The sequence below is a fragment of the Peromyscus maniculatus genome, chromosome 8 (assembly GCF_049852395.1).
Source record: "Peromyscus maniculatus bairdii isolate BWxNUB_F1_BW_parent chromosome 8, HU_Pman_BW_mat_3.1, whole genome shotgun sequence".
NCBI lineage: Eukaryota > Metazoa > Chordata > Mammalia > Rodentia > Cricetidae > Peromyscus > Peromyscus maniculatus.
Genome location: NC_134859.1, coordinates 81683690 through 81708013, shown reverse-complemented (window position 1 = coordinate 81708013; position 24324 = coordinate 81683690). Strand labels below are relative to the sequence as shown.

Sequence of the window (24324 nt, the reverse complement as noted above, 5' to 3'; positions counted from 1 at the left end):
TGCTATGTTAGTGCCAGGAATTGAATCCGGTCCTCTGCAAGAGCAGTCAGTGCTCTTCACTGATGAGCTGTCTCTCCAGCCCCTAAAAGTTGTGGGGTTTTTTTTTTTGTTGTTGTTTTGTTTTGTTTTTTAACTCAGTTTTCTGCCACCAGACTTAAGAGCTTTTCACACTAGCCGAAGCCATTTGACTGAGTGCAGGTATTGCTCCTAGTGGCCGGGAAAGGGCATTATTTAAACTGCAGGAATTTAGGTGCCACAGGGAGAATTAGCAAATGTTTCAGTGCAGAGATGGAAGACAATGGATGCTCACTGAAGACCAGCCTCCTCCTACTCACACCAGGGATGACTTGCAGGAGGGAGGGTTTCAGCCTCTGAGATGGCAAGCTGCACTGCTGTGGAGCTGGAACACACACACACACACACACACACACACACACTACCACTGTATAGCCCAGGCTAACCTTAAACTCATTGTCCTCTTGTCTTAGCGTCTTGAAGACTGAGATCACAGTGATTTGCCACTACACCCAGTCGTGAGTGTGTGTGTGTGTGTGTGTGTGTGTGTGTGTGTGTGTGTCTGTGTGTCTGTGTGTGTGTGTGTTGTTCCTCAGGCACTGTCCATCTTTCTGAGGCGGTATATCTCCCTGTCTTGGAGCTCTGAGCCAGTAGATTAGGCAGACTGGCCAATAAGCTCCACAAGCCCACCTGTCTGCTTCCTCAGCACTGGGAGAGCAAGTGCGTGCTAGTATTCCTGGCTTTTTTAAGGTGTGTTCTAAGGACTGACCTCAGGTCCACACACTTGAAGGCAAGCGCTTACCAACTGAGCAATCTCCCTAGCCCTGCAACTTACTTTGTTTTTTTTTTCAAGATGCGGTTCTCCCAGTGTTGCCCATGATGTGCTCATGTGACCCTCCTGCCTCTACCTCCTGAGTGCTGAGATCACAGACATGCACCGCTTTGCTCAACTGGGATTACATTTTAATTTTATCCATTTGCGAAAACACATGTGTGTCAGCTGGTTTGGATGAGTCCTTGACTCCCAATGCGATTGGTTTCCGGCCGTTTTCACAGAGGGAGGCTGTCAAGACCTTCCCTTGGAGAGGGGGCACAGCAGCTGCAGAACTCCCCTTGACAAGTCAATCTGGAATGGCTACACGTGCCCCTTGTCTTCTTAGGCTTCCTCTTTCCTTTGGAATCATCTCCAGCCGCATTACGTCATCACTGTGAGAGAGACCAAGGGCAGCCACTGTTACAGCGTGCCTCTGCTTCTCTGGCCGTGGTTCAGAGTTGGCACTGATCCAACCTGGGCCACTTAGGGCCCTTTCTGAGCCCCTTTGATACCAAAAGCCCAGGGCCTGAGGACAGTCAACCTCCAGCCTGTCATAAGTAATAAATCTACCAGATGGAGAACCTGAAGTTAGAGGTAGCCATGTTGTTAGCCTGGTTGAGTAGAATGAGTGACAACAATCTTCAGAGGCAGCAAACACAGGAGAAAGTTCTATGACATTCCTCTGTCTGGTTCAGTTTTTTCCTAGGGACCAGCTACCCAGCCATAGCCTGGCTGTTCTGTCTTTCTTTGGTAACCAGAGTAACACACCTCCACTTTGTTTGACATCTACAACCCAAAGAGCTCAGATGAATAAGTAGACCAACCTTCACTCTGCAGGTGAGGCAGCAGATGATGAGGAAGCCCTGGCCTCCCTAGGGCAGAACTCAGTGACCGAAGGCTAGACTCAAGTCACGGATTTCCCAGGGGTGCCTCCCACTTGTTTCTGCACAGCTGCTTCTCTCCTGAGGCTTCATGGCATTTTTTTTTCAAGACATGGTTTCTCTGTGTAGTCCTGACTGACCTGGAACCTGCTCTGTAGACCAGGCTGTCCCCAAACTCAGAGATCCGCCTGCCTCTGCCTCCAGTGCCAGTGCTGGGATCAGAGCATGCACCACCATGGCCCAACCTTGCTTCATGGCATTAAAAAAATTATATTAATTTTTATGTGGCATTTTACCTGCATGTATGTCTGTGTGAGGGTGCCAGATCCCCTGGAATCAGAGTTACAGACAGCTGTGGGGGCTGAGAAGTGAACCCAGGTCCTCTGGAAGAGCAGCCAATGCTTCTTAAACATCTCTCCAGCCATTTCTCTCGCCATCTCTCTAGCCTCACTTCAGGGCATTTTAAATCCAAGGGAGATCTCCAAAATCCTCAGTTAGAGGGAAATGGCACCGTACTGCCTCCTGGCAACAAAACAACAACAAAAAACGTAACCAGGGAAACGTAACCGGAGACCCAGGACCTGAGGGTCGGCATAGGAAAGTGAGATAGAAGAATAATGTCCACCTCGTGAGAGGCGGAAGGAAGCGGCCTCCGCGGAGGCCCTTCCCTCACACAAAGACCACAGCAGGAAAAGTGGGTCTTTACCTCTTTTGCAAAACCTTCATGCAGGATCCACATGAAACGGAGCCATAAATGTCTTCCAAAGCACAGCTAAAAAGAGATCAAAGAGCCATGCAGGTGCTGGCTGCCTGTGGATTCCCAGGCCTGGCTGACCACAGAGTTCACCATTCCTTTTAACAGGAATCAGAAGGCTTATGAAAGAGACCAGGCACCCGCGCAGTTCCCCGCTGACACCCTTGGCTCCCGCAGCTGACACCTCCCGACCCCTGGGCACCCAACTCCTTCACTTCCCAGACCCAGCCCTCCTTCTATGCCCTCGCAGTGCCCCAGCATGCCAACAGGGCCACCGAGTGCCTCTCAGTCATCCTGAAAATCCAGGGCAACAGAGAGGTCTAATAGGTCCTTCAGGCATGGGCTAGATGTCATAGCTCCTTTCCCTGTTATGATAAAATATCCTCACAAAAGCCACTCGAAGAAAGATGGGTTTCTTTTGCTTCGCAGTCTGAGGAATAGTCCGTCATGGTGGGAGTTAAGGTAACAGGGGCTTGAAACTGCTGGCCACACTGGACCTGGGGAGGAACGGAGAGCGCCGAAGGCCTGCCACAGCAGCGGCCTCTCTCTTCATCTACGGTCCAGGATCCCAGCCAGGGAACGGCCCCACCCACCAGGGGCAGGTCTCCCCTCCTCCTCCGCAGCCACGGAGTGGTGGTCCCCAAGACCTGACTTGCCAAAGGCAGCTTCTGAAAATCCCTGAGGGGATTGCATCCTCGCAGGAGACTGTGGCTGATGGACACACAATTAGGTGAGCCTTCTCCCGGCTACCAAATGCTGACTAGGTGTTCACCCAAGCCAGGCGGACTCTCAGGGCCCCCACCCAGGAATGCATGGGAACCAGAGGCTCTAGCCTGACATTGCCTAGCCACCCATCAGTGGTGCTGATGCAGGGAACCTGGGGAGGAAAGCTAAAGCCACGCCCTGAGGCGTGTTCGGAGCCATACCTCAGAACAAGGCATGAGGTGCCATCACCATCCCAAGATGTTGCACTTTGCCCATTTGGAGGGGCCCTGGGACCCATCTGCATTTGGGCTTCCCCTCCTGTGGCTCCCAGGGGATCCTGTTGCCTAGCCTGTTGCCCACTCTGAAGAGCCCCTTAACTCCAGATTTTGATTCTGATTCAACAAAAGCAAGCCTCAACCTAGTCCTAGATTTTTTTCTTTTTCTTTCTTTCACTTTTAAGCAGGGTCTCACTATGTAGCCACAGACTCAGATCCGCCTGCCTCTGTCTCTCTAGTGGTGGAGTTAAAGGCATATGCCACCATGCCTGACCAACCTTTTCTTTAAAAAAAAAAAAAAAAAACAAAAACAAAAACAAAACAAAAAAAAAACAGGATCTATCTAGCTCAGCTAGTCTACAACTCTGGAGGCCCCCAAATGGTGGGTTTATAGGCCTGTGCCACCACACCTGGTTCATTCGGCTCCAAGGAATAAAAGGCAGGGCTTTGTGTGCACTAGGCAAGCATTCTATAAGTATATCTCCAACCTGACTACTAAATAATCTTTTTTTTTTTTAATTTGTTTTTGAGACAGGGTTTCTCTGTATAGCCCTGGCTGCCCTGGAACTCACTCTGTAGACCAGGCTGGCCTCTGCCTCCCGAATACTGGAACTAAAGGCATGCACTACCACTGCCCAAATCATTTTTTTTTCCAGTTTTTGCTTCTTAAGGATATTTAATATAGTGGGTTGGTGGTGGCACACCCCTTTAGTCCCAGCACTCAGGAGGCAGAGGCAAGTGGATCTCTGTGAGTTTGAGGCCAGCCTGGTCTACAGAGTGAGTCCCAGGAGAGCCAGAGCTACCCAGAGGACTCCTCTCTTGAAAAAATAAATAAAATTAAAGTTAAACATGCCCACAGACTAACAAAAAAACAAACAAACAACATGTCAAAGTTTGCAAGATAGCTGGGATGTAATTCAGGGGTGGGGTGTTTACCCAGCCTGAAGGAAACCTTGAGTTCCATCCCCAGCCCTGCAGAAATGAAAAATACATGCATTGAGGCAGGGGTAGTTTATTGTTACCCAGGCTCTTATTCATGGACCAATAGACATTGCAAGAGAAGGAAAATCTCAAATAGGCAGCTTGACATTTCACCTCCAGGAACCGAACAGGAGCAGGCTGACAGTCTCAGTGTGGTGGAGGCTGAGAGAAAAGGATCCCTTGAGCCTGGGATTTGAAGAGGAAAAAAAAAAATCCAAAGTTAGCAGTGTAGCGGGGACCCCAAAACAGCTTGACCACACATCTGCCATGACAGGCTTAGAGGCCCAGACACAGCTTCTGTGACAGGCTCACTGGCAGGCAGCACCCAGACCCAGGAAAACCCGTAAACTGACCCCACCCAGGGAGGGTCTGCATCTAAGGGGAAGTATCTGACATCCCAAACTTCCAACCATTAGATAAGGTTAGATAAGGTGGCCAGGTGTCCTTGAGTCTAGCACACACCTATTTCTGTTTACAGATACCCCTAGACAAATGTCAGCCAGTTAGGGTCCTGAGCCCTGGAAATCCCCTCATCCCAACCTCTGTTATGATAAAACAAACAAACAAACAAACAAACCCTACCCCGCCTGAGCTCAGGGCTCTCTGCTCTTACCGCTGTGTTGGACAGAGAGACTAATCTCAGAGCTTGAAAATAAAGGCCCTTTGCCGTTACACGTGGGATTTGGTCTCCATGGGGACTTTTGGGGGGCCCCCAGGATCTGGACATAACAAGCAGAAGGAGGGAAATAACGATGATCAGAGCAGAAATAAATGGAACAGACTAGAAAATGAAAACAGTCAGGAGCACGCCTTTAATCCCAGGACTCGGTAGGCAGAAGCAGGCACATCTGTGTGAGTTCAAGGCTCACCTGATCTACATAGTGAGTTCCAGCACAGCTGGAGCTTCAGAGTGAGACCCTATCTCAAAAGAATAAAAATAAAATAATAAATAAATAAACATACAAACAAATTAGCAAACCTCTAGCTAGACTAACCAGGGAAAGCAAGCACTACTTGACGTGAACCTCACACAAAGATGTCTCTGCCGGGCATGGTGGCCCCATCACACCTTCAATCCCAGCACTCCAGAGGCAGAGGGATCTCTGTGAGCTACAGCCAGCCTGGTCTACATGGAGAGTTCCAGGCCAATCAGAATTATATCATGAGACTGTGTCTCAAAAAATAAATAGCCTGTCATGGTTGCTCACATGTCTCCACATGTCAGGGTATGAATTTCACCTGCCCATAGGACAATATTTCTCTTGTAGGTCCAGTTCATGTGTGACTTGTAACAATGAAGGCAGCTCATGTGTTTGCCCATGCTTTTATTTATTCAATCATTCATCCATTTATTATTATTGAGTACTTTTTTTTTTTTAGTTTTTCAAGACAGGGTTTCTCTATGTAGCTTTGGCTGTCCTGGAACTCACTCTGTAAAAGGCTGGCCTCAAACTCAGAGATCCGCCTGCCTCTGCCTTCCCAGTGTTGGGATTAAAGGTGTGCGCCACCACCACCCAGTATTGAGTTTCTGTTGTGATAGTCATTCTTTTAGGCTCTGTGGATACAGCAATAAAGAATCAGGAAAAAAGGAGAGTTTTCACAGAGCTCATGCTCAAGATAAGAAATATAATCATAGCCACATAGAACTCACTGTTAGAATTCCTAGCCACTCCCCCAGCTACATGACCGCAAATGCCCTGCCTAGTAGCCAAGCAAGATGCTTAGTCATCCCAGGGCCTTACCTCTTACGTAATCTGTGTGCTGCATGATCACATAATCTCCGTGCAGCGTGATCATGCAATCTATGTGCATGTGTGGTGTAGCTACATAAGCCCATATGCGCATGTGCGGGCAGAACCAATAAAAGCAGATCCTACGTATCCCTCCCCCTTTTCCCTGGACGATCATTCCATAGACCTATTCACATCCCTTCTGTTCCCTTCCCTTAATAAACTCTTACAGTGGGTTTTGTTGTGCCTTGTGGCTTTTCTCACATGGTAAATAGTGCCACTTAATGAATAACACTCACAGAAATAAGCCAAGTGTAATGAACATATATGTTATACAGTGTGTTAGCACATGATGAATGCCATGAAAAGCCTGGTGGCGTGAGGAAGTCCACACTCAGCCTAACAGGGAGGTACGAGGTGGCCTGGGCAGTCTCCTGAGCAGAGGTCTGAGGCCACCTCAGAGATGAGAAAGCGTGTTATAAACAGAGGGCATCAGGAGCAGACCTGCAGGAGTGGAAACAAAGCCTCCCAGCAGTTTCTCTCGATCATCAATCGCTGTTTATTAATTTCCTGTTTGGGGCTGGGTTGCTCAGTGGCAGAGCACTTACCTAGCAAGGACAGGCTCTGGCTCTACCCCCAACTCTAAAAAACCCCAAAGTTTTCTGTTTTCTTCTGTTGGCTCTCACCAAGCCAGCGGGCTGTCTGGGTAGCCGTCCTAGAGTCCACTGACCATGGTGGAGCCAGGTAACCTTAATAAGAACACTGAGGAGTTAGTTCCAGGAAAAAGAAAAACAAGGGAGCAAGCCAACACGGCCCCTAATGGGGATATGTCTGCAGCCTAAAAATAAACCCGGGATCACTCAAGGGGGGGTCAGAGGGGTGCAGAGTTAACTCCCGCAGTCCCAGCTCTGCTGATTCACAAGATGAGGACCACGCCATGGAGCCGGCCTCAATGGATCTCCACATGTTTAAAATAGTTCTTTGTTTTGTTTTGTTTTTCGAGACAGGGTTTCTCTGTGTAGCCCATGGTGTCCTGGAACTCGCTCTGAAGACCAGGCTGGACTCAAACTCAGAGATCTGCCTGTCTCTGCCTCCTGAGTGCTGGGATTAAAGGTATGTTACCTGCAACGTGTGTAAAACAGGACTCTGCTCCCTCAGATTGTAACAATGGATGTGAAAGAAAGAGGTGGGCCCAATTTTAGCCTGATCCAAAGGCTGGCTGCCTCCTCCCTCTTGGCTCTGGATGCCCAGTATGCTTCACCCTTGACCCTCAGAAAGACTGGAACTCTAAAGTTAGTGTCTGAGGGTGAGCTAGGTGCCAGGTAAGGCCTTTGTAGGGTTTCTGACTTTTTATTTTATTTATTTATTCACTGTCCATTTGCTTTTGAGACAGAGTCTCACTATGTAGATCAGGCTGGCCTTGAACTCACAGAGATCCACCTGTGAGTGGATCTCTGCTTCCCAAGTGCTGGGATTAAAGACGTACATCACCATGCCCAGTTTATTTTACTTTTTTAGACAGGCTCTGTATGGGCCAGGTTGGCCTTAGATCTTGATCCTCCACCCTCAGCTTCCTGGATGATGGGATTGTAGTGGCTACCCCACAGAGAGCCAGTATCCCATAAATCCCCACTGTGTAAAACTTTTATGCAAAGGAATTCAAGTCTTTGCGTCTCCCCAACCAAAACCAAACAAACAATGAATTACTAAATAAAATAAAAAGCCAGAACCCTGCAAAAATCTATTTAGGAAATGTCCCTCCCCCATTCTGAGAACTTAATGAGCTTAAAGGCCTGCAGTAGTCGGCTCTTTCTGTATTTCCTTCATTTCCTTTATACCAATTCTTCTTCCCCTGTTCCTCCCTTCCCCCTCCTTCCCCTTCTTCCTCCTCCTCCTTTCTTCTTCATCTTCGTCTTCTTCCTCCTCCTTTCTTCTGATCCTGGAGCTCAGTATGTAGAGCAAACAGTCCTTGCAGTCACAGAGATCTTCCCACCTCTGCTGGGATTAAAGGCCTCCACCACCAAGCCTGGCTGCCGAGTCTATTAAAACTAGCCAACCGCAGAAGACTGTGAGGTCAGACCCAGTCAATGAGGAAAAGAAACGACTGTCACCTGCCTTGGAATAAAAGCTAAGCGAACTTCCTGCCAGTGTGCTGGCTAGCCTGCCTTCTGCCATGCAGTGCCCTTTTTACAATAACTGCCTTGCTGGGTTACTTTCACTTTGTTCACGTGTTTCTTTTTGTGATACCAAGAATATTTGCTTTCAACAGACATGTACTGGGGTGCCTCACAACGACCCATTTTCAATTCTGAGCTCCGCCGCCACTGGCATAATACTGAAATGCTGGAATCTAGATCCTAAGAAAGTGAAAGACTGTGAATTAAAATCTGTGCGGTTTGTCTTATACCTATTAAATGAGAGCTTAAAAGGTTTACAAGTAGCTAGCTGTGATTGTACATGTGTGGAACCCAGCTACCCAGGAGATGAACCAAAGTTTGAGGACAGTGTGAACTGCATAATGAAACTCTGTACCAGAATAAGTGGAAGGAAGGAAGGAAGGAAGGAAGGAAGGAAGGAAGGAAGGAAGGAAGGAAGGAAGGAAGGAAGGAAGGGAAAGAAGTTAGGCCTGTTGATACATATACCTGGAATTCCAGCTTCTAGAGAGGCTGAATAAGGAAATCACGAGTTCAAGTACTGCCAGAGCTACAGGGTAAGTTTGAGGCCAGCCTCAGCAACTTAGTGGACTCTGTCTCAAAATTAAAATATTTTTTAAGGATTGAGAATGTAGTTTAATGGTAGAGGGCTTGCCTGGCTTTGAGAGAGCCTGTTTTCTTTCTTTCTTTCTTTTTTTTTTTTTTTTTTTTTTTCTTTTTTTGGCTTTTCGAGACAGGGTTTTTCTGTAAGTAGTTTTGTGCCTTTCCTGGAACTCACTTTGGAGACCAGGCTGGCCTCGAACTCACAGAGATCCCTCTGCCTCTGCCTCTGCCTCCTGAGTGCTGGGATTAAAGGTGTGAGCCACCACTGCCCGGCGAGAGAGCCTCTTTTCAATCCCTGGTATACACACACACACACACCACGCACGCACGCACGCACGCACGCACGCACTTAATTTACAAATACCCACCTGTTGGATCCAACTCCATCTTCTGGCCTATGAAGGTACCACGCACACACGTGGTGCACAGACCATTCATGGAGGCAAAACGGCGCACGCCTTTAATCCCACCACTGGGGAGGCAGAGCTAGGCGGATCTCTGTGAGTTCAAGGCCAGCCTGGGCCTGCCTTGTGAGTTCCAGGAAAGGGGCAAAGCTACACAGAGAAACCCTGTCTCGAAAAACAAAACAAAACAAAACAAAGAAATAATAGCCCTAATAAATTACAAATACCGACTTGTCAAGGAATTGGTTAGAAGCCTCCCTCTGGGACGCTCCTGGTCCTCTGCTGCCACCTGCTGGTAGTAATGGGCATGGCAGAGACATAGCCAAGGAGCGCTACAAGAATTCAACAAATGATTAGGGGAGATTACTGTGAGCCTGGGTGGGGGTAGCAGGGGAATGACCTAAAAAGCCGTCTAAAGGGCCTTTTCAGTGCCTGAAGAGACTCAGGGACCACGGAGTAATTCTATTTATTTATTTGTTTGTTTGTTTATTTCATTTTTTCTTATTTTGTTTTTTTCAAGACAGAGTCTCACTACGTGGCTCTGACTGTCCTGGGACTCACTCTATAGACTAGGCTGGCCTTGAACTCACAGAGATCCATCTGTCTCTGCCTCCTGAGTGCTGAGATTAAAAGCATATGCCACCATACCAGGATTTTATTTTATTTTTAAATGTTGCTTTCCTTTTTTAAATTTGTTTTTATTTTAAAATTTTATTATATTATGTGTATGAGCATTTTGCTTGCATGTATATCTGTGCACCATGTGCAATTAAATGGCCAGAAGACGGCATTGGATCCCTTGGAACTGGAGTTAAAATCATTGTGAGCCACCAGTTGCTGGGACACCATCCTGGATCCTCTAGGAAAGCAGCTGGGGCCCTTAACTGGTGAGCCATCTCTGCAGGGGTCATTTTTAACATTCCAGCTCTGTCTCCACACTCTACAGACAGACCTTAAGGTAGATAGGTGTATTTCTCAAGGCACACTTAGGAACAAAGGCAGGATTTGCTCCCAGAACTCTGAGGTCTAAGTCCAGGGCTGATCTAATTCTAGTGAGGCCCCTGAACCAGCAGCCACCTCTGGGGCACCTGGAGACTTGGTAGAAGTTCAGGCTTTAGGGGCTGGGTAGATGGCCTATGGTAGAGTGCCTACCCAGCAGGTGCAAGGCCTTGGCTGTGGTTCCTTTGCATGTGAAAACAATAAAACAATAATGCTGCTGCTGATCAATAATAAATAAATAACAAGAAAGGCAGGGGGGTGTACAGGAGTCACTGGAAATGCACTGTGCCAGCATGTTCTGAGGCCTCAGGCAAAGAATGTAAGGGGCTCAATTTGAATACCCTGCCTCCAGCTCTCCTCGGAGGGCCTATTATCAAGGTTTTGGAGCTAGTGTGCTGGAGCAGCATTATGAAGCTTTTCTATACCCTGACTGGAAAGACATTCAGACAGTGGGTGACAATCTCAAGAGGAAGTAAGAGACATTGTGCTGTGCAAAGGCTTGCCCTACTGTTTCCTGTACACGTGTGCGTGTGTGTGTGTTTTTACAAAAATCAGATTGTAGACCCCCACGTCCCCAACCCTCTTTGTTTTGATTTTTTCTTTCTTTCAATTTTATTTTGCTTATTTCGACAGGGAGTGAAGGGTTGAGACAGGGTCTGTCTGTGAAGTCCTGGCTGCCTTGGAACTCATAAAGATCCTCCTGCCTCTGCTCCGCTATACCCAGTGGATGTAAAGTGCTTTTATGACTCTCAACCCGTGGAGGTTTGAATAGGAACGGCCCCCATAGGCCATAGATGTGAGGGTTTAGTCATTAGGTGCTACTTCACAGGGACTAGGAGGTGTGGCTTTGCTGGAGGGAGTGTGTCACTGGGGTTTCAAATGCTCAAGCCAGGCCCAGGATCTCTCTTTGCCTGCTTGTCCTCACCTCACTAGCATGTCTGTTCCTTCACTGGCATTAGAGCCTACTTCTTCAGGATTCCAGCATCTACTGAAGATCAGCAGAGACATCCAGCCTCGTGGCTGAGCAACTAACTACTGCATGCTTGAACTTCCGTCCACAGCCGGCCATGGTTGGACTGGCTGGACTGCAGCTTGTAAGTCATTCTAATCAATCCCCTTTCTCTTTGTATAGAGAGATTCGTTCTGTAAGTTCTGTTACTCTCGAGAACCCTGACTAATGCACAACATAATATAGGATAATTAGATCGATCTAGTTAATATATCGTAAGACATTTCAATAAAGATCAAAGGTTAGGGGCTGGAAATGTCATTCAGTTGCTATGGTGCTTGCCCGGTACTCAAGAACCTGTGGGTTTGATTCCCCAGTGCCACATAAACCCAGCAGAGTGGTGCATTTCTATAATCCCAGCAGTTAGGAAGTAGGTGCAGAGCCAGGCAGTGGTGGCACACGCCCTTAATCCCAGTCCTAGGGAGGCAGATCTCTATGAGTTCGAGGCTAGCCTGGTCTACAGAGAGAGTTCCAGGACAGCCAGGATTGTTACACAGAGAAACCCTGTCTCCAAAAATTAAGTAAATAAATGAAGGAAGAAAGGGAGGGAGGGAGGGAGGAAGGAAGGAAAGAAGGAAGGAAGGAAGGAAGAAGAGAATCAGTAGTTTAAGGTCACCTTTGGCTACATAGGAATTTTGAGACCAACCTGGTCTCTACATGAGATTCTGTCTAACAACAACAACAACAACAACAAAAAAAAAAACCTACTTGTGATTTCTCTTTAGTAGTAGTTTTTCAATTGTTAATTGAAGAACTTGAATTAGAAAATACTTGTGGCTATAATATCTGTTGCTGTGCTACAAATTGCTCTAAAATTTGACAGTTTAAAACAAATGCTTACCATCATGGTTCTGAAGTCAGCATCCTGGGATGGCTTAAGCTGAAGCTGATTGTGTGGCTGAGGGTCTCTTAGGATGTCATGGTCAGGCCACAGAGTAGGCTGCAGCCACCACAAGGCTGGAGGACTCATCCTAAATTCCCTTGTGGCTGCTGGCTGGAGACTGCTGTTTCTCACCACGAGTCTTTCTGGAAGCTGCCAGGGTGTCCTGATAACAGGGCTGGCTCCCCTACAGTGCATGACTCAAGAGAAGTAAAAAGGGGAGTCTTTCATGACCTAACATATTGTGATATACAATCATCCCTGCCATATTCTATTGGTATTAAAGTCTAATCCTGTGTAGGTAGGTTGGGAGTGGACTTCCCCAAGGATAAAAGCACCAGGCAGTGAGGATCGGTGGATGCCATCTTGGGGGCTCTATCAATGGGCAACTACCAGCCACTTTATTAGCACAAAAACGAGCAGGGTCTCCCACAGCCTTTTGAATAAATGGCAAGACCTTAATATAATCTACAAGGCCCAGTTCAATCTGACTCCAGCCTCAGCCCTCCACGAGCCTCCTAGCCTCAGTTCATGGCCTGCCCCTGCCTTCCTCAACTCAGCTACTTGAAGCACCAGGGCATTCTCGGAGCTTTACCAAAGTCCTCTGCCTCCTCCTTTCACACCCCACCCTCCCCTCAATGGCTCCCTTTCCCCACCAGGCTCAGTCTGAAACATCCATCCCCAGCAAAGCCCTCCCTGATTCCAACCTAGATTGGGCTCCCTTGGTATCTCTCTCCCTACAGTACCTGGGGGGTCCTCAGTTTTGGTCACATTTAGCACAGTGCATTCAGTTTCTATTTGAATAAGCATTTGTTCGTGTTCTTCTCATCCATCAAACTCAGCAGTCCATGAAAGTAGGACACGTGCATCCCTTGGGTTGAGAACTCATTGGAGAGTAGCACTGAGGGCAGGACCCAGCATGTAGTAGCTGTTCCATCAATGCTTGCTGACAGAATGAAAGGAATGGGGGAATGTTGGGGGTCCTCCAGTGCACATTTGGCAAGGGGTTCTCCTCTGTTGTACGGGTCAGGCTCTAATTCACAGCTGCTGAGGAGCTGCAGATCTCTCTGGGGTGTTTGCCACACGGCTCGGCAGGAAGCTTTTCTAGCAAGGGTGCCGGGGAGAGTTTATTCCAAGTGCTGGTACCCAGTGAGCACTCAGCCTTGTGGGTGGCGTGGCTGGTGCAGACGACTCTCCTTCCCACTCATGCTTTTAATGCCCCCAGTTTTCCTGTGTCTTTACTTCTCTCTAGAGAGGTTACAGGGAACGAAATTTACCCAGAAATTTATCGGGAGATGATGTCATAGGGTGACGGGGTCATTTCCTAAATGTAGACTGGAGCTAGGTATGGTGGCAGTGCACACCTGTAACCTCAGCACTTGAGAGGCTGAGGTAGGAGGAGTCACAAGTTTAAGGCCTGCCTGGGCTACCTAGTGAGTTCCCGGCCAACCTGGAAGTCCTGTCTGAAAACCAATGAACCAGGTAACTAATAAATTGAATGAACAAACTAATTAAACATAGAAACAGGAATTACCAGTGTGCCAGGCATGGTGCTGACGGCGGGTCCTCTGAAAATAGTGAGGACGGAATGTCTGCCATAGATAGCCCCCAGCCTGGAAGAAAGGAGATGGACCATTTCAGTCTAGAAGTAAGCTTGGTACCAAGAGCTGGGAGCCTCCGAGGCAGCACAGAGGGACCACAGAGGCAGTGAGGAAGGACCTAATTGTCCCCAAATTAGGAAATTCTAAAATGCAAAATAACTACATGATCAAGTAATTCCATGCCTAGGTTTATACCAAAAAGAATTGAAAACAAATTTTGACCCTAAGTGTTCACAGCTGTGCTGTTCAGAACAGCTAAAAGTGTAGGGGAAAGAGACACCCCTGTTCCATCAACCACTGAGAAAAGTAAAACAGTGTGGGTCGCTGTACATTGGAATGCCATTTCATCCAGAGCAGTGACCCTGCTCTGGTGCTGGTGCACCTCAGGACACTATGCTAGCCGAAAGGAGGTCACCCATTGCCTGGCTCCATTTATACAAAAATGTCCAGAAGAGGGGAATCTGTGAGGAGAGAGGGTATGGATCTATACCCTCTCTATACCCTATATGGCCGGGCTGGAGGAGCCTGTGGCATTGGGTTTCATTTCTGGTGACAAACAGGTTCTGGGGAGATGGTGTCAATAGCCACGACACTGAGTGTTTTTAGTGCCGTTGACTCCTATGTGTTCAAGCGATTAAACTGGGGAGGGAGGGAGAGAGACAGAGAGACAGAGAGAGAAAGAGTGTTTGTGTGTGTGTGTGTGTGGTGCTGGGGATCAAATCAGGGTCTTCACATGCTTGGCAAATGTTCTATGTCTCACATATAAAATGTATGATTCTATGTGTTCTTATCATATCTTTTAAAAATGAGGAAAACAGAGAACAAAGGTGGTAGCAATATTTAAAGTGCCCACTTGGGGCTGGGGTGTATAACTCAGTTAGTGGAGCACTTGCCTAGCACTCATGAGAGCCTGGGTTCCATCCCCAGAATGGCATAAACCAGGTATGGTGGCACATGTCTGTAATCCTAGCATTCGGGAGCTGGAGGCAGGAAGATCAGAAACTCAGGGTCATCCTCTACTGTATGGGAGGTTAAAAACTAGCTAGGTTACATAAGGCCTTTTATTTAAAAAACAAAAAGCCTTCTAAAAGTACTGCTAATGCAATGAATATAGGACAAAAAGAAAATGTGCTACTCAAAGAAATACATATTGGGATCTTTTTAAAGGAGTATTTCCCCCTTCTTGTCTCCAAACAAGACGTAAAAAGGGGCTTGTGATGGTTAATTTATCAATTTGATAAGATTTAGAAACACATTTCTGGACACGACTGTGAGTTTTGTACACTGAGTTAATTGGGATGGGAAGGTTCACCCTAAATTTGGATCTCTCCATCCCATAGGCAAGGGTCCAGAGCTGAAGAAGAAGACGACAGAAAGCTGAGCACCAGCATGCATGCCTCTCTACTCCCTGACTGCAGATGCCCCATGGCCGGCTGCCTCAAGCTCCCGTCATGCCTTCCCCACCATGATGGGCTGCACCCTCGAACTATGAACCTAATGAACCTTTGCTTCCTAAGATGCTTTCCTCAGATACTTTGTCACACAAGACAACTAATTCAGCTGTGGACGCAGTTCAGGGGTCGAGTGTTTACCCTGACTGCAACAGTCCAGGTGTGAGCATCAGTCTCCTGGGGTACAGGGTGCATAGATGAGTGAAGGATCAGCTCAGGCCTCCCTGTTCCCTGGTCCAGCCAGGCACCCTGTGGCTCCTGTTAGCTCCTGAGAACCAATAAAAATGTACTGACAATACCAATTACCAACAGTTGGCACTGAAACCAGTGTTAGAATTCCTGGCCACTCTCCCAGCTACTCAACCGAACATCCGCTGTCCAGTAGCCAGGCAAATGCTTAGTCATCCTAGGGCCTTACGTTCTACATAATCTGTGTGCTGCGTGATTACATAATCTGCACACAGCATGGTCATGCAATCCATGCACATGCATCACGTAGCTATGTAAGCCCATATGCGCATGTGCAGAGGAACCTATAAAAGCGGGTTCCACCTATTCCTCCCCACTTCCTGCATGATCTTTCCATAGGCCTATGCCCACCCCTTCTGTTCCCTTCCCTTAATAAACTCTGCTGGCCTCAAACTCACAGATATCCGCCTGGCTCTGCCTCCCAAGTGCTGGGATTAAAAGCGTGTGCCACCACCCAACAATAAACTCTTATAGTGTTTTTTTTTTTTTTATTGTGTATACAATGTTCTGCCTGCATGTGTCCCTGCACAACAGAAGAGGGCACCAGATCTCATTACAGATGGTTGTGAGCCACCATGTAGTTGCTGGGAACTGAACTCAGGATCTCTGGAAGAGCAGTCAGTGCTCTTAACCTCTGAGCCATCTCGCCAGCCCATAGTGGGTTTTGTTGTACCTTGTGGCTTTTCTCACATGGTAAACAGCACTGCTTAATAAATAACATCCGGGGCTATGCCTTGTGCTGAGCAAGCGGTTCCTTGTGTACGACCTGCAGTGACAGGTGCCCCTCGTGACCGCTTTGCAGATGAGAGCTGGAGGTGCAGAGCTACGACCCCAGGTCGGTCATAGCCATAGCTGCAACTTTGACGATTCAGGATTTGAAGAGCCAGGAGGCCTGCTTCCAGAACTCAGAGGGGGGTGGGGTGCCTGGTGGTCTCCCAGGCTGTGGGGGATGGAGGGTAAGTGCCCTTGAGTCTGCAAGTGAGGACGTGTGGGGAAGGTCAGACCTCCACGCCTGGCACCTCTGGGAAGGAACATGGTGTCTGGGCCTCCGTTTCCAAACTGGAAGTGACTCGGTGGAATTCAGGATGGGATGGGACTGTGGGATGGGTCTCAACTGCTCTGGCCATTCATGTAGCTCTTCTGCCCACTGCGTTTCTGGAAGAGGATTGTTGAGTAGCAGTGTAACTGTGGCAGGGATGAAGAGCAGGGTTAACTGCTGTGGGCAGAGCAGAAGAACAGCTCCGTGGCTGCTAAAAACAAAAGGTTATGGGCTGAAAAGATGGCTCAGCTGTTAAGAGTGGTTACTGGTCTTCAAGAGGACGCGAGCTCAGGTCCTAGCACCGATCCATGTTCAGTAACTCATGATGCCTATATAACCTCAGCTCTCCGGTATTCAACTCCCTCTTCTGGCCTCCTTGAACACTGAATGCCCATGAAGTGCATATGCATCAATAAATTTAAAAATCAAAAACAAATCTTAAAATACCCCCCCAGACCAAACAAACAAACAAACTTCTTGCATGGGAGAGAGGCTGATGGGCATTGGGCCCGTGTGGCAGCCTGCAGCAGAAAGCTGCGCTACGTGGGACAAAGTGCCAGGCCAGGCTGCAAAAGGCACGTCCATCCATCTTGGCAAAGCTGCAAGAGGGGCTACCTCTCCTTGTCTCAAGCCCCCTGCTGTCAGCTGGAGGAGAGGCCCTGGACTGTGGCCTGGAGACTCCGAAGAAAGAGGGCTAGAGAATGAATTCAAGCCGAGATCTCAGGACAGTGGGAGTCCAGGAAACACTCATACGTCTGAGTGTTTATAAATGGTCTCCCTTCCAAGTTGAATCAAGACTTATTTGGCAAAGAATGTCATCCTCCCCAGGGAAGGAGGCAACCCAGCGATGGGAACACGTAAGGGAAGCCGCTTCTCCATATGGCTCTGGCATTTTCCTAAAATAAACAATTGGATTGTTGGAGCCGTGAAAACGAGAGCAGGCCCAAACTCTGGGATTCTTAGTGTGTGGGATCAGGGGCGTGGGCCAGTCAAAGCTCGTGTATATACGACCGATTTCAACAGGGACAGAAGTGTGACTTACATCATTGGTGCTGAATGGGCCAAGGCTTTCTTTGTAGGAAATGTACTTGTAGGGCTGGAGAATTGGCTCAGTGGGTAAAGGCGCCTGCACTCAAGCCTGGGTTCCATCCTTGGAACCCACATGTAGAGGGAGAGAGCCATTTCCTGGAAATTGAAGGAAAAGAGGTATACACGTACGTGCCATGGCATGTTCGTTTGTGAATACACAAAATACTAAATGTAAAAAAATAAATTGGAGACTAGGAAGACACCCTTATAGGAATAGATTTGAGGTTTTGTTTGTTTGTTTGTTTGCTTGCTTGTTTGTTTGTTTTGAAACAGGGTTCCTCTGTGTAGCCCTGACCATCTTGGAACTTGCTCTGTAGACCAGGCTGGCCTTGAACTCAGAGTTCAGCTTGCCTCTCTCTCTCTGCCACCTAAGTGCTGGGATTAAAGGCATGCACCACCACCATCTAGATGAATAGATTTGTTTCAAAACACTAAACTGACTGTATTTAGAATCATGTTTAAATCACTAAACAGACTATTTTTATAGTACGGTTTAGGTCCACAGAAATATTTAGTTAATCCCAGCACTCGGGAGGCAGAGGCAGGCAGATCTCTGTGAGTTCGAGGCCAGCCTGGTCTACAAATAGAGTTCCAGGAAAGGCACAAAAGCTACACAGAGAAACCCTGTCTGGAGAAAAAAAAAAAAAAAAAAAAGATAATTCCTCCTCTAAGTCTTTACCTTCACACGTTCCTCTTTCATTAATATTTTACCTTTGTGATATATATGTATAGATAGATAGATAGATAGAAAGATAGATAGATAGATAGATAGATAGATAGATAGATAGATAGATAGATAGATAGATAGATAGATAGACAGATAGGTACTGAAATGCTGGAGATTGGGCCCAGGGCCTCACATATCCTAGGCAAGGCTCTTCCCAATTGTGCGAGGTGTGGTGCCTTTCTTACAGTTGAGTCTATTTTGATACATTGGCATTGCCTAAGGTCAATAGTTTACGCAAAATTCATTCTTCTCACTGTATAGTCTACTGATTTTGACAATAGACAGATGTGTGCCATTATAGTATCAGAATAGTTCACTACCCTAAAAGTCCTCTGTACTCCATCTACTACTATTAATACACATTTAAAAAGAAGATTTTAGACTTAAGAGATTTGTCTTAGAATGTCAATGTTATCATGTGTCCCTCTTGAGGACAGGGACAGCTTCACCACCATGTCCAAAGTTTAGGAAACCATCAAAATGATCCCAAACTAACAACCTCAAGAGAGAAGATCAAGGCATGCACAGTAGCTAATGCCTGTAATCTTAGCACTCAGGAGGTAGAGGTAACAGGATGGACATGATTCCAAGGCTAGACTGATCTACCTTACAAGTTCTGGACCAGCCAAGGGCTACACAGAAAGACCGTATCTTACAGAGAGAATGGGCTGGAGAGATGGCGAAGAGCACTTACTTTTCCAGAGGACCTGGGTTCTAACCCTGGCACCCACACGGCAACTCACAATTGTTCTTAACTAGGTCTAGGGGATCCCACACCCTCTTCTGACCTCTGTATCAGAAGCACACATGTGGTACACAGACACACATGCAGGTGAAACACTCATACACACAAAATAAAATAAATCCATCCTAAAACACAGAGGGGGAGCTAGAGAGGGCTCCGTGGTTAAGAGCCCTCACTGTCCTTGCAGAGGGCCGGAGTTCAGTTCCCAGCACTCTGGAGTGACTCACGACCACCTGTAACTCCAGCTCCAGGGGCTCTGATACTTCAGGTCCCTGCCTGCATCTGCGCCTGCACTCATGTGCACACACATGCACATGATTTAAAATAATAAAAAATAAATCTAAAAAAACACAGGGTGCCCTGGGGGGACAGCTGAGTCGGTAGTGTTTGCTGTGCAGACATGAGGAACTGTGTTTGGATCCCCAGACCCCGCGGAAAAAGCCAGGTACAGCAGAATGTGCTCAGAATACTAGCACTAGAGAGTCAGGGAGAGGATCCTGAGGCTCACTGGCCAACCTGTCTAGCCAAACTGGTGAGCTCCAGGTTCAGTGAGAGATCTTGGCTCAAAAAAAAAAAAAAAAATAAGGTGGAGAAAAACATGGATAGTCAACCTCTGACCTCTACATGTTCTGGAGTATACATGTACATGCACATACATGAATGCAGGAGCACTCATGCGTGCATGCGTTTGCATGCACGCACACACACGCGCGCGCGCACACACACACACACACACACACACACACACAAGAGGGGCATCAAGCTTGCAAATGTGCAAATGTGCAGCACCAATGTATGATGTGCTACCGACCCTGTAACGAGTCTTTTTCTGTCCCACCAGCTCCCAAATAATGACATGGAGACTTCTTACTGATTATGAAAGCTTGACCTATGGTTAGGCTTGTTTCTAACCAGTTTGTATAACCTAAATCAACCCATATTAATTATATGATTATATTCATCTACTCTCTGCCATGTGGCTCTGAGCTGTTACCTTCCTCCTGCACATCCTGCTTGCTCTGTGTCTCCACCTCTCTTCTTCCCAGAGTCCTCTCTGTTCCCAGAAGTCCTGCCTATATCTCCTGCCTAGCTATTGGCCATTTGGCTTTTTTTTTCTGCCCCCGAGACAGGGTTTCTCTATATAATCTTTTGTGCCTGTCCTGGAGCTCACTCTGTAGACCAGGCTGGCCTCGAACTCACAAAGATCCACCTGCCTCTGCCTCCCGAGTGCTGGGATTAAAGGTGTGCGACACCACCGCCCGGCCATTTTGCTCTTTATTACACCAATCACAGTCATACATCTTCACACAGTGTACAAATATTCCTCAACACTACCCCTCTGGGGTCTGAGGAGACTTTGGATGAGTACTCCAACAGGAAGTGGTTTCTCCAGCCTAGCTCAGGGCATCTTGGGTAGATTCCATCTGGCTGATTTATATACAGGTGTTGATCTTGATATGCCTCAACAAAATCCTAAATCATATTTACTTAAGCAACAGAAGATATCTAAACACCCTAAGGAGAGGGTCTGTCCCTACGAGAACTATCCCAATGGGTGACCTCTATGTGGCTGGCAGGGTGGTTTAACCTTAATCTCCAAAGGGCCCGTGATCCTGAGGTGATTCAGGGCCTTCTCCTGCACCGTTGGGGTTTTTGCACTGGTGTCTTCCACCCTCCATTGTGTGTGGGTTTTGCCTTCATCTCCGAATAGCTGTGTTTATCTCCAGGTACACACACAGAAAAGCAGGTCCCACCTTCCTCTTGTACCTTTTCCTTTTTTTTTTTTTTTTTTGGTTTTTCGAGAAAGGGTTTCTCTGTGTAGCTTTTGCGCCTTCCCAAGAACTCGCTTTGGAGACCAGGCTGGCCTCGAACTCACAGATATCCGCCTGCCTCTGCCTCCCGAGTGCTGGGATTAAAGGTGTGCGCCACCACCGCCTGGCTCACCTTTTCCTATTAAAGGTGGAGTTCTTTTATCAAACCTCTGCTGAGGTGCCCGGTAGGTCAGTTGATCTGTCTCATGTGGAGGGTCTGTTCTGCTTTCTTATCACGAAGGGCCAGGTAGTGTTTGACTCAATGGCATCACGGATGCTATGAATACATAGTTAACTGCCTCTCGGTCCTACCATTCCAGTTCCCCCAGATCTTGGCTGAAAACCCAGACATACACTGCTTATCTTACACTATCCCTTCAAATCACAGAATCATGCCAAGTTAGTTATGAAACAGTTAAATTCTGTAAGGGAAGAAACACCAATTCTCCATCAGGATGATGCTCAAGAAGCCTGATGCGGCCACCCATACAGTATACCTTCTCCATCACTCCCACGCCCAAGCTGAGGGCTGAACCCGGAATCTTGTGCTCGTGTTAGCACACAGTCCAGCGCTGAACTAAAGCCCTGTCCCTGGAGTATGCTCTTTGACATAGGGTTATTTTGAGCTGGAGATAAGTGAGAGGAGACAAGTGCAGACGTCCCCAGGAGGTGACGAGAGTCTAGTCCTAGTCTCCATAAAGCAGAGTCAAATGAACCACAGGAACGGTTTCCTGTTTCCTAGACAAAAAATTCCTGTTTATACCATGCTATTGTCAACTAAGTGTGAAATAGCATTTTCTCTATGGAAAAAAAATCAAAGTTCATTAAAAAGATATTACAGGGGTGTTGGTATTTGTGCTGGTCAGTATTTATTATGTTGTCACAAACTAGAGTCACCTGGGAAGAGGGAACTTCAACTGTGGAGTTTCTTCTATCCATTGGCCTGGGGGCATGTCTATGGGACCTGTTCGCGATTGTTAATCGATGTAACAACCCCTGAGCAGGCCATCCTGGGTTATATAAGAAAGCAAGGCAGTAGTCAGCCTTCCTGACAGAAGCGTTCTGCTTCCATTCCTGCCTCCAGCTCCCTGCTTTGAGCCCTGCCCTGGTTTCCTAAACAATGAACTATTACCTGGAAGTGTAACAGGAAATCCTTCCCTTCCCAAGTTGGTTTTGGTCAGTCTTTTATCATAGGAACCAAAAAGCAAGAAAGAAAGTATACAGGCCTATAACCCCAGTACTCTGGAAGCTGAGGCAGGAGGATCAAGAGTTTGAGGCCAGCCTTGACTACATAGTGATTCTGTCTCAAAAAAAAAAAAAAACAAAAAAAAAAAACCACCACCAACAAAATATTTTGAGTAGGATCTGTGCACATACCTGTAATCCTAGAGCTTGGGAGAGTGAGTCGGGAGGATTCCAGGTTTGAGACCAGCCTATGTTACATAGGAAGCCCCTGTCTCAGAGATTTTTTAAATTAGATTAATGTTGCTTGAGCATAATCCCAAAATGCTGAGGTGTGGTATGGCCACAGCATCCCGTGCTCTCAGCTGGAACTTCCTGAGAGCCTGCCGGAGCTTCCCCTTTGGCTTCCTGTCTTGTCTTGCACAGTTAGGTTTGAAGACAGTGTCTTCGCTTCAAGCTCACAAGGCAGCGTTTTCTTCTACGGCTTCCTGACCTCTCCCAGCCTTCATGGAACTGAAAAGAGGGCTTTGATCTGGATTAGGCTTGAAAACTGAGGGAACGTTCTGGAGGGTTTAGCCTCCCACCCAGACCACTAAAGCTTCCACCCATCAGCAAGAAGCCTGCCCCACTTTCTCATCATTGCCACGTTTACTGGAGAAGCATCCTAAATTTCCTTCAAAAACTCTTCCTCTGCACCCATAACTAGATCGTTTGCATAAGAGGCCCGGCTTTCGGTCTATCTGAACTGTCAGTACGCTTTCCCCCGCTAAGCCTAATCATCCCTCGCTTTTGATTCGAAGTGACAGACGTGTGGCTTTTCCTTTCCCTTGAGCATTTGGAGGCCACCGTAGGGTTATTAATCGACCTCATTTCAACTTTGTTGTGTCTGGCGTGGGGGAGGCCTGCGGAGATGGAGAGGGAAGGGGGAGGCAGCCGGTAGGTGGAGCCGTCAGAACACACACAGCGATTATCCATTAACTCCTCTGCGTGATGTGGGCAGTCAGTAGCACCCCAAAGCAACTACAGCAGCTTCAAAGGTCGCTGATTACAGATCAGCATGACCAGTGTAGCAATAATGGAAAACTCTGGAACCCTGTGAGAGTCACCAAAACCTGAAGAGAGCACCCGGGGTTAGAAAGATGGCCTCAACAGACACCCATGTGGGGTGCTGTAAACCCCCTAATTTGTGGGAGAACAAAACAGCACCACAGAGTCCGAGGGGGACAACGAGATGAGAACTGTCCTCTGTGCCCCCCTCTTTACCCATGGGAAGCACATTTGTTTGTTTAGAGACAGTCTCGTTAACCTAAGCTGGTCTCACATCGCTATGAAGCCAAGGATGATCCTGGACCCCTCGCCCTCCTACCTCTACCCTGAGTGCTGGGACTACAGGCATGTGCCACCATGCCAAGTTTTGCAGTGCTGAGGATCAAACCCAGGGCTTTGCACATCGCTCTACCAAGCTAGGTCCATCCCTAGCCCGGGACAAACATTTATCAAAGGTGCTCCTAATTCCCGCCACCTGGAAAAACAGAAGTTAACCATCAGGGATAACTCCAGGCCCTTTCTAGCCCAGGGGACTCTATGTGGAAAGTCTTCCTAACTCTCTTCCTCTGACACCTCTTTGCCTTGCCGTGATTTTTGACCCCTTGCGACTCCTACTTTTCCTCTCTTCCACCTCTACAAATGGACGAGGCTTTGTTCAGGACGCTTGCTTCCTGGTCAACGGAGGCACCAGAGTGGGCTGTCCCCCCAACTCCTTTAAGAAGGACCTCATCCCGACTGCTGTGAGTGGTGCCGTCTCCCTGAGGGAGCCGCCTCAGCCCAGACCACCTCTCGTTTCATCTACATCCAAGGACAGACAAAAAGGGTTTTTTTGTGGGGTATTGAGGACTGGATATTCAATGTTAAAATAGCTATTTGGGGGGACAGGGCATGTAGCTGCAACACCATTGATGCCTTAGATTCCTGTGGAAGCAGACAGAAGCCCAACACAATACAAATGTGAGTTTGGTCCCTCTGAAGCCACCAACTAACTTGTAACTAAGGGATTGTTTCCCCACTTAAATCGATCAAATATATTCTCTGTCTCGTTTCTATAATTCCCTTCTAGAACCTTCCTCAGCCCACCCGCTCCAGGGAGCCGGCACACTTTCTGTCTGGTGTTGCCTGATTCATGAGCACTGAATGCACAAACTCATTGAATTTCAGATATGTCTAAGTTTAC

The 24324-nt window shown here is 47.5% G+C and overlaps 1 long non-coding RNA gene across 1 annotated transcript; it reads right to left on the bottom strand.

Annotated features, from left to right (window-relative positions):
* Positions 1-962: 962 nt before the first annotated feature.
* Positions 963-22982, bottom strand: LOC121831431 (uncharacterized). Its single transcript, XR_013041858.1, has 7 exons — positions 22293-22982; positions 13738-13816; positions 12165-13149; positions 5039-5144; positions 2417-4611; positions 2007-2232; positions 963-1221 (listed from the first exon to the last, which is right to left on the bottom strand). It is a non-coding gene; the product is annotated as an uncharacterized LOC121831431 (long non-coding RNA).
* Between the last annotated feature and the right edge of the window lie 1342 nt (positions 22983-24324).